Source organism: Balaenoptera musculus, chromosome 3 (genome assembly GCF_009873245.2).
Source record: "Balaenoptera musculus isolate JJ_BM4_2016_0621 chromosome 3, mBalMus1.pri.v3, whole genome shotgun sequence".
Taxonomy (NCBI): Eukaryota; Metazoa; Chordata; class Mammalia; order Artiodactyla; family Balaenopteridae; genus Balaenoptera; species Balaenoptera musculus.
In genome coordinates, this window is record NC_045787.1 from 20953584 (window position 1) to 20962795 (window position 9212).

The following is a 9212-nucleotide window of genomic DNA, read 5'->3' on the forward strand; positions in this document are numbered from 1 at the left end:
CCTGCAGCCTGCGAAAAGGAGACCCCAAACACAGTAAGTTAAGCAAAATGAGAAGACAGAGAAATACACAGCAGATGAAGGAGTGAGGTAAAAACTCACCAGACCAAACAAATGAAGAGGTAATAGGCAGTCTACCTGAAAAATAATTCAGAGTAATGATAGTAAAGATGATCCAAAATCTTGGAAATAGAATGGAGAAAATACAAGAAACGTTTAACAAGGATCTAGAAGAACTAAAGAGCAAACAAACAATGATGAACAACACAATAAATGAAATTAAAAATTCTCTAGAAGGGATCAATAGCAGAATAACTGAGGCAAAAGAATGGATAAGTGAGCTGGAAGATAAAATAGTGGAAATAACTACTGCAGAGCAGAATAAAGAAAAAAGAATGAAAAGAATTGAGGAGAGTCTCAGAGAACTCTGGGACAACATTAAATGCACAAACATTCGAATTATAGGGGTCCCAGAAGAAGAAGAGAAAAAGAAAGGGACTGAGAAAATATTTGAAGAGATTATAGTTGAAAACTTCCCTAATATGGGAAAGGAAATACTCAATCAAGTCCAGGAAGTGCAGAGAGTCCCATACAGGATACATCCAAGGAGAAACACACTGAGACACATAGTAATCAAACTATCAAAAATTAAATACAGAGAAAAAATATTAAAAGCAGCAAGGGAAAAACAACAAATAACATACAAGGGAATCCCCATAAGGTTAACAGCTGATCTTTCAGCAGAAACTCTGCAAGCCAGAAGGGAGTGGCAGGACATATTTAAAGTGATGGAAGGGGAAAACCTACAACCAAGATTACTCTATCCAGCAAGCATCTCATTCAGATTTGATGGAGAAATTAAAACCTTTACAGACAAGCAAAAGCTAAGAGAATTCAGCACAACCAAACCAGGTTTACAACAAATGCTAAAGCAACCTGTCTAGGGAGGAAACACAAGAGAAGGAAAAGACCTACAAAAACAAACCCAAAACAATTAAGAAAATGGTACTAGTAACATACATACAGATAATTACCTTAAATATAAATGGATTAAATGCTCCAACCAAAAGACATAGACTGGCTGAATGGATACAAAAACAAGACCCATGTATATGCTGTCTCCAAGAGACCCACTCAGACCTAGGGACACATACAGACTGAAAGTGAAGGGATGGAAAAAGATACTCCGTCCAAATGGAAATCAAAAGAAAGCTGGAGTAGCAATTCTCATATCAGACAAAATAGACTTTAAAATAAAGACTATTACAAGAGACAAAGAAGGACACTATATAATGATCAAGGGATCGATCCAAGAGGAAGGTATAACAATTGTAAATATTTATGCACCCAACATAGGAGCACCTCAGTACATAAGGCAAATACTAACAGCCATAAAAGGGGAAATTGACAGCAACACAATCATAGTAGGGGACTTTAACACCCCACTTTCACCAATGGACAGATCATCCAAAATGAAAATAAATAAGGAAACACAAGCTTTAAATGATACATTAAACAAGATGGACTTAATTGATATTTATAGGACATTCCACCCAAAAACAACAGAATACACATTTTTCTCAAGTGCGCATGGAACATTCTCCAGGATAGATCATATCTTGGGTCACAAATCAAGCCTTGGTAAATTTAAGAAAATTGAAATCGTATCAAGTATCTTTTCCGACCACAACGCTATGAGACTAGATATCAATTACAGGAAAAGATGTGTAAAAAATACAAACACATGGAGGCTACACAATACACTACTTAATAACAAAGTGATCACTGAAGAAATCAAAGGGGAAATCAAAAAATACCTAGAAACAAATGACAATGGAGATACGACGACCCAAAACCTATGGGACGCAGCAAAAGCAGTGCTAAGAGGGAAGTTTATAGCAATACAAGCCTACCTCAAGAAACAGGAAACATCTCGAATAAACAACCTAACCTTGCACCTAAAGCAATTAGAGAAAGAAGAACAAAAAAACCCCAAAGCTAGCAGAAGGAAAGAAATCATAAAGATCAGGTCAGAAATAAATGAAAAAGAAATGAAGGAAACAATAGCAAAGATCAATAAAACTAAAAGCTGGTTCTTTGAGAAGATAAACAAAATTGATAAACCATTAGCCAGACTTATCAAGAGAAAAAGGGAGAAGACTCAAATCAATAGAATTAGAAATGAAAAAGGAGAAGTAACCACTGACACTGCAGAAATACAAAAGATCATGAGAGATTACTACAAGCAACTCTACGCCAATAAAATGGACAACCTGGAAGAAATGGACAGATTCTTAGAAATGCACAAACTGCCAAGACTGAACCAGGAAGAAATAGAAAATATGAACAGACCAATCACAAGCACTGAAATTGAAACTGTGATTAAAAACCTTCCAACAAACAAAAGCCCAGGACCAGATGGCTTCACAGGTGAATTCTATCAAACATTTAGAGAAGAGCTAACACCTATCCTTCTCAAACTCTTCCAAAATATTGCAGAGGGAGGAACACTCCCAAACTCATTCTACGAGGCCACCATCACCCTGATACCAAAACCAGACAAAGATGTCACAAAGAAAGAAAACTACAGGCCAATATCACTGATGAACATAGATGCAAAAATCCTCAACAAAATACTCGCAAACAGAATCCAACAGCACATTAAAAGGATCATACACCATGATCAAGTGGGGTTTATCCCAGGAATGCAAGGATTCTTCAATATACGCAAATCAATCAATGTGATACACCATATTAACAAATTGAAGGAGAAAAACCATATGATCATCTCAATAGATGCAGAGAAAGCTTTTGACAAAATTCAACACCCATTTATGATAAAAGCCCTGCAGAAAGTAGGCATAGAGGGAACTTTCCTCAACATAATAAAGGCCATATATGACAAACCCACAGCCAACATTGTCCTCAATGGAAATCAAAAGAAAGATAGAGTAGCAATTCTCATATCAGACAAAATAGACTTTAAAATAAAGACTATTACAGATGACAAAGAAGAATACTACATAATGATCAAGGGGTCAATCCAAGAAGAAGATATAAAAATTGTAAATATTTATGCACCCAACATAGGAGCACCTCAATACATAAGGCAAATGCTAACAGCCAAAAAAGAGAAAATTGACAATAACACAATCATAGCAGGGGACTTTAACACCCCACTTTCACCAATGGACAGATCATCCAAAATGAAAATGAATAAGGAAACACAAGCCTTAAATGATACATTAAACAAGATGGATTTAATTGATATTTATAGGACATTCCATCCAAAAACAACAGAATACACTTTCTTCTCAAGTGCTCATGGAACATTCTCCAGGATAGATCACATCTTGGGTCACAAATCAAGCCTCAGTAAATTTAAGAAAATTGAAATCATATCAAGCATCTTTTCTGACCACAATGCTATGAGATTAGAAATGAATTACAGGGTAAAAACCGTAAAAAACACAAACACATGGAGGCTAAACACTACTTTACTAAATAACCAAGAGATCACTGAAGAAATTAAAGAGGAAATCAAAAAATACCTAGAGACAAATGACAATGAAAACACGACAATCCAAAACCTATGGGATGCAGCAAAAGCAGTTCTAATAGGGAAGTTTATAGCTATACAAGCCTACCTTAAGAAACAAGAAAAATCTCAAATAAATAATCTAACCTTACACCTAAAGGAACTAGAGAAAGAAGAACAAACAAAACCCAAAGTTAGCAGAAGGAAAGAAATCATAAAGATCAGACCACAAATAAATGAAAAAGAAACAAAGAAAACAATAGCAAAGATCAATAAAACTAAAAGCTGGTTCTTTGAGAAGATAAACAAAATTGATAAACCATTAGCCAGACTCATCAAGAAAAAGAGGGAGAGGATTCAAATTAATAAAATTAGAAATGAAAAAGGAGAAGTTACAACAGACACCACAGAAATACAAAACATCCTAAGAGACTACTACAAGCAACTCTATGCCAATAAAATGGACAACCTGGAAGAAATGGACAAATTCTTAGAAAGGTATAACCTTCTAAGACTGAACCAGGAAGAAATAGAAAATATGAACAGACCAATCACAAGTAATGAAATTGAAACTGTGATTAAAAATTTTCCAACAAACAAAAGTCCAGGATCAGGTGGCTTCACAGGTGAATTCTATCAAACATTAGGGAAGAGCTAACACCCCTCCTTCTCAAACTCTTCCAAAAAATTTCAGAGGAAGGAACACTCCCAAACTCCTTCTATGAGGCCACCATCACCCTGATACCAAAACGAGACAAAGATACTACAAAAAAAGAAAATTAGAGACCAATATCACTGATGAATATAGATGCAAAAATCCTCAACAAAATACTAGGAAACAGAATCCAACAGCACATTAAAAGAATCATAGACCATGATCAAGTGGGATTTATCCCAGGGATGCAAGGATTCTTCAATATATGCAAATCAATCAATGTGGTACACCATATTAACAAATTGAAGAATAAAAACATATGATCATCTCAATAGTTGCAGAGAAAGCTTTTGACGACATTCAACACACATTTATGATAAAAACTCTCCAGAAAGTGGGCATAAAGGGAACCTACCTCAACATAATAAAGGCCATATACGACAAACCCACAGCAAACATCATTCTCAATGGTGAAAAAGTGAAAGCATTTCCTCTAAGATCAAGAACAAGACAAGGATGTCCACTCTCACCAGTATTATTCAGCATAGTTTTGGAAGTCCTAGCCATGGCAATCAGAGAAGAAAAAGAAATAAAAGGAATACAAATTGGAAAAGAAGAAGTAAAACTGTCACTGTTTGCAGATGACATGATACTATACATAGAGAATCCTAAGGATGCCACCAGAAAACTACTAGAGCTAATCAATGAATTTGGTAAAGTTGCAGGATACAAAATTAATGCACAGAAATCTCTTGCATTCCTTTACACTAACGATGAAATATCTGAAAGAGAAATTAAGGAAACACTCCCATTTACCATTGCAACAAAAAATAATAAAATACCTAGGAATAAACCTACCTAGGGAGAAAAAGACGTGTATGCAGAAAACTATAAGACACTGATGAAAGAAATTAAAGATGATACCAACAGATGGGGAGATATACCATGTTCTTGGATTGGAAGAATCAACATTTTGAAAATGACTATAGTACCCAAAGCAATCTGCAGATTCAATGCAATCCCTATCAAAGTACCAATGGCATTTTTCACAGAATTAGAACAAAAAATTCCACAATTTCTATGGAAACACAGAAGACCCCGAATAGCCAAAGGAATCTTGAGAAAGAGAAACAGAGCAGGAGGAATCAGGCTCCTGGTCTTCAGACTATCCTACAAAGCTACAGTAATCAAGAGAGTATGGTACTGGCACAAAAACAAAAATACAGATCAATGGAATAGGATAGAAAGCCCAGAGATAAACCCACACACATATGGTCACCTTTTTTTGATAAAGGAGTCAAGAATATACAATGAGGAAAGACAGCCTCTTCAATAAGTGGTGCTAGGAAAAGTGGACAGCTACATGTAAAAGAATGAAATTAGAATGCTCCCTAACACCATATGCAAAAATAAACTCAAAATGGATTAAAGACTTAAATGTAAGGCCAGACACTATCAAACTCTTACAGGAAAACATAGGCAGAACACTCTGTGACATAAATCACAGCAAGGTCCTTTTTTGACCCACCTCCTAGAGAAATGGAAGTAAAAACAAAAATAAACAAATGGGACCTAATGAAACTTAAAAGCTTTTGCACAGCAAAGAAACCATAAACAAGACGAAAAGACAACCATCAGAATGGGAGAAAATATTTGCAAATGAAGCAATTGACAAAGGATTAATCTCTAAAGTTTACAAGCAGCTCATTCAGCTCAATATCAAAAAAAAAAAAAAAACCATTCCAAAAATGGGCAGAAGACCTAAATAGACATTTCTCCAAAGAAGATATACAGATTGCCAACAAACACATGATAGGATGCTCAACATCACTTATCATTAGAGAAATGCCAAGCAAAACTGCAATGAGGTATCACCTCACACCAGTCAGAATGGCCATCATCAAAAAAATCTACAAACAAAAAATGCTGGAGAGCATGTGGAGAAAGGGAACCCTCCTGCACTGTTGGTGGGAATGTAACTCAATACAGCCACTATGGAGAACAGTATGGAGGTTCCTTAGAAACTAAAAATAGAACTACCATATGACCCAGCAATCCCACTACTGGGCATATACCCTGAGAAAACCATAATTCAAAAAGTGTCATGTACCACAATGTTCTTTGCAGCTCTATTTACAATAGCCAGGACATGGAAGCAACCTAAGCGTCCATCGACAGATGAATAGATATAGAAGATGTGGCACATATATACAATGGAATATTACTCAGCCATAAAAAGAAATGAAATTGAGTTATTTGTAGTGAGGTGGATGGACCTAGAGTCTGTCATACAGAGTGAAGTAAGTCAGAAAGAGAGAAACAAATACTGTATGCTAACACATATATATGGAATCTAAAAAAAAAAAAATTGGTTATGAAGAACCTAGGGGCAGGATAGGAATAAAGATGCAGATGTAGGAATGGACTTGAGGACACAGGGAGGGGGAAGGGTAAGCTGGGACGAAGTGAGAGAGTGGCATGGACTTATATATACTACCAAATGTAAAATAGATAGCTAGTGGGAAGCAGCTGCATAGCACAGGGAGACCAGCTTGGTGCTTTGTGACCACCCAGAGGGGTGAGATAGGGAGGGTGGGAGGGAGAGGCAAGAAGTAGAAAATATGGGGATATATGTGTATGTATAGCTGATTCACTTTGTTATAAAGCAGAAACTAACACACCATTGTAAAGCAATTATACTCCAATAACGAAGTTAAAAAAAATGCACACAAAGTTAGGTAGTTGTTACTGATTACACTATTTGAATTAAAGATTTTCATCAGCAAGCCGGTTAGTGTTTTAATAAGATTTATGCTAAGACGACAGCTATAAATATTTGAACTTCCATGAAGGAGTTAGAATTTGAGAAAGTCAGGGAACAGAATAAAATTAATGGTTCAAAACTAATACATAGAGACATTAAATTCTGTAGAGTGATGAAGAATCAAAGATGGAGAGTAAGATACTGAACAACATACCAGTTCTTGGTGATGTGGGAAAAAATTTATATGACATCAGAAAAATATTATTTGGAAAAGTTTATGCATTCTTCAAAATGTATTATCTCCCATTTTAATCAAATGGTTCATGGATTGTTTCACAATACAAATTCTCTGCTGGGGATGGTCTCAGAGGATGCAGAGTCCTCAGAGGACCTTTATGAGAACTCATGATAATTCTAAAGTTTTTTTCTTGAGCAAAGGAGGGGACTGCACCATTAAGAAAGAGAGAAATATAAATGGTAGAAACAGAATTGGGGTCACAGTATATCATTTGTTGTTCATTAGCCATACTAATTTTGAGATACTTTGGGGTATTCAAATAAACTGGTCAGTCATACAGGTAAACATATGATTTTAAGAAACAAACCAGGATGCATTCAACAACAGGCAGAATGTGAGGAATTTTACCAAAAACGAAAAAGAAATGAATGGTTGGCTATGTCAGATGAAACTTGATCTATATCAACCAAATATAAGGTATGGGTTTTCTGGAATTTATTTGGATCTTGATTCAAAGAACTCAATTTTTTTAAAAGCAATTCCAATTATTTTGTAAAGTTGAAAATCAAATGGGTATTTGATAACATTAAGGGATTATTTTCTATTTTGTTGATAATTGTGTTTATATTTTTAAAAAGTATGTTAGGAATACATGTGCAAGTAACTGTCTGCAAAAGAATATGATGCCTGTAATTTTTCTTTAAAATACTGTGAACAGAGAGAGGAAGTGGAGTTACAGAATATCAATAATTGTTGAGGATGCATTATGGGTGCTGTAGGTTCATTATATTATTCCCTCTACTTTTCTGTATACCTAAAATGCTTCTAGGAAAGTTAAATTAATTGTGTGAACAAATTTTTTGAACAAATATTTTTAATAGTGAGAATCTTTCAATGGTTTTTTGTTTCCCCAAAGTCTATTTCTATTTTCTCATAAAATGACATACCTCATTGATATATGAAATTTCTTAAAATTATTTAAATTATACTTCTCTGAATGTAAGTAATTTTCTGTTGTTGTTCTTCCTGTGGGAATCTAACTACTAAAAAATGTCTTCTGGGTTGCTTGATCTTTATGATTACACGCATACCTTATTTTATTGCTCTTCACTTTAGTGCATTTTGCAGATACTAAATTTTTTACAAATTGAAAATTCGTGCCAACCCTGCATCAAACAAGTCTATTGGTGCCATTTTTATTATATTTGTTATGGTGACCTGTGATCAGTAATCTCTGATGTTACTCCTATGACTCATTGAAGGCTCAGATGATTGTTAGCATTTTTTAGCAATAAAGTATTTCTTAATTAAGGTATGTACATTGTTTAGACATAATACTATTGCACACTTAGTAGACTGCAGTAGTGTAAACATTACTTTTATATGCACTGGGAAATCAAAAAATTTGTATGACTTTCTTTAGTGCAATATTTGCTTTATTGCAGTGGTCTGGAACAAAACCTACAATGTCTCAGAGGTATGTCTTTACATGATTGATTAAAACAATATAAAAATACTTAAAAATTGGATAAATAGCCATTGAACATTAAAGGGCTTTTAAAATTAATCTCTTAATGATCTAAGATTGATTGTACTTTTCATAATTAATGTACATTTACTTGAATAAATTTCATGTGTTGCTATAAGACAGTATTTACCAACAATTCTGTCACCATTTTGTTTTCTGTTTCTATAGGTCTAAAATCTTAATAATTTTCTTCATATAAATAAGTACATGGGGAATATCACTCAGATATTTGAATTACTTGTGAGTTTTAAGCAAAAAATCATAGTGTTCTTTTATCTACAACTGTTTTTATTTTCTTATTAGTAGAAAAATTGTATTCCTTTTAAGGACAATTAAACCACATCCTTAATATAAAACTATTTATAATGATCTATTAGCTGGTAATTGCTTTGATTCCCTCTTTAAGTACCTAGAAAACAAATCTGACTTAAAAGTGGAATTGCTATGAGGCTTTAGATCTATTTAACATTATAGCACCACTATCAATTTCAG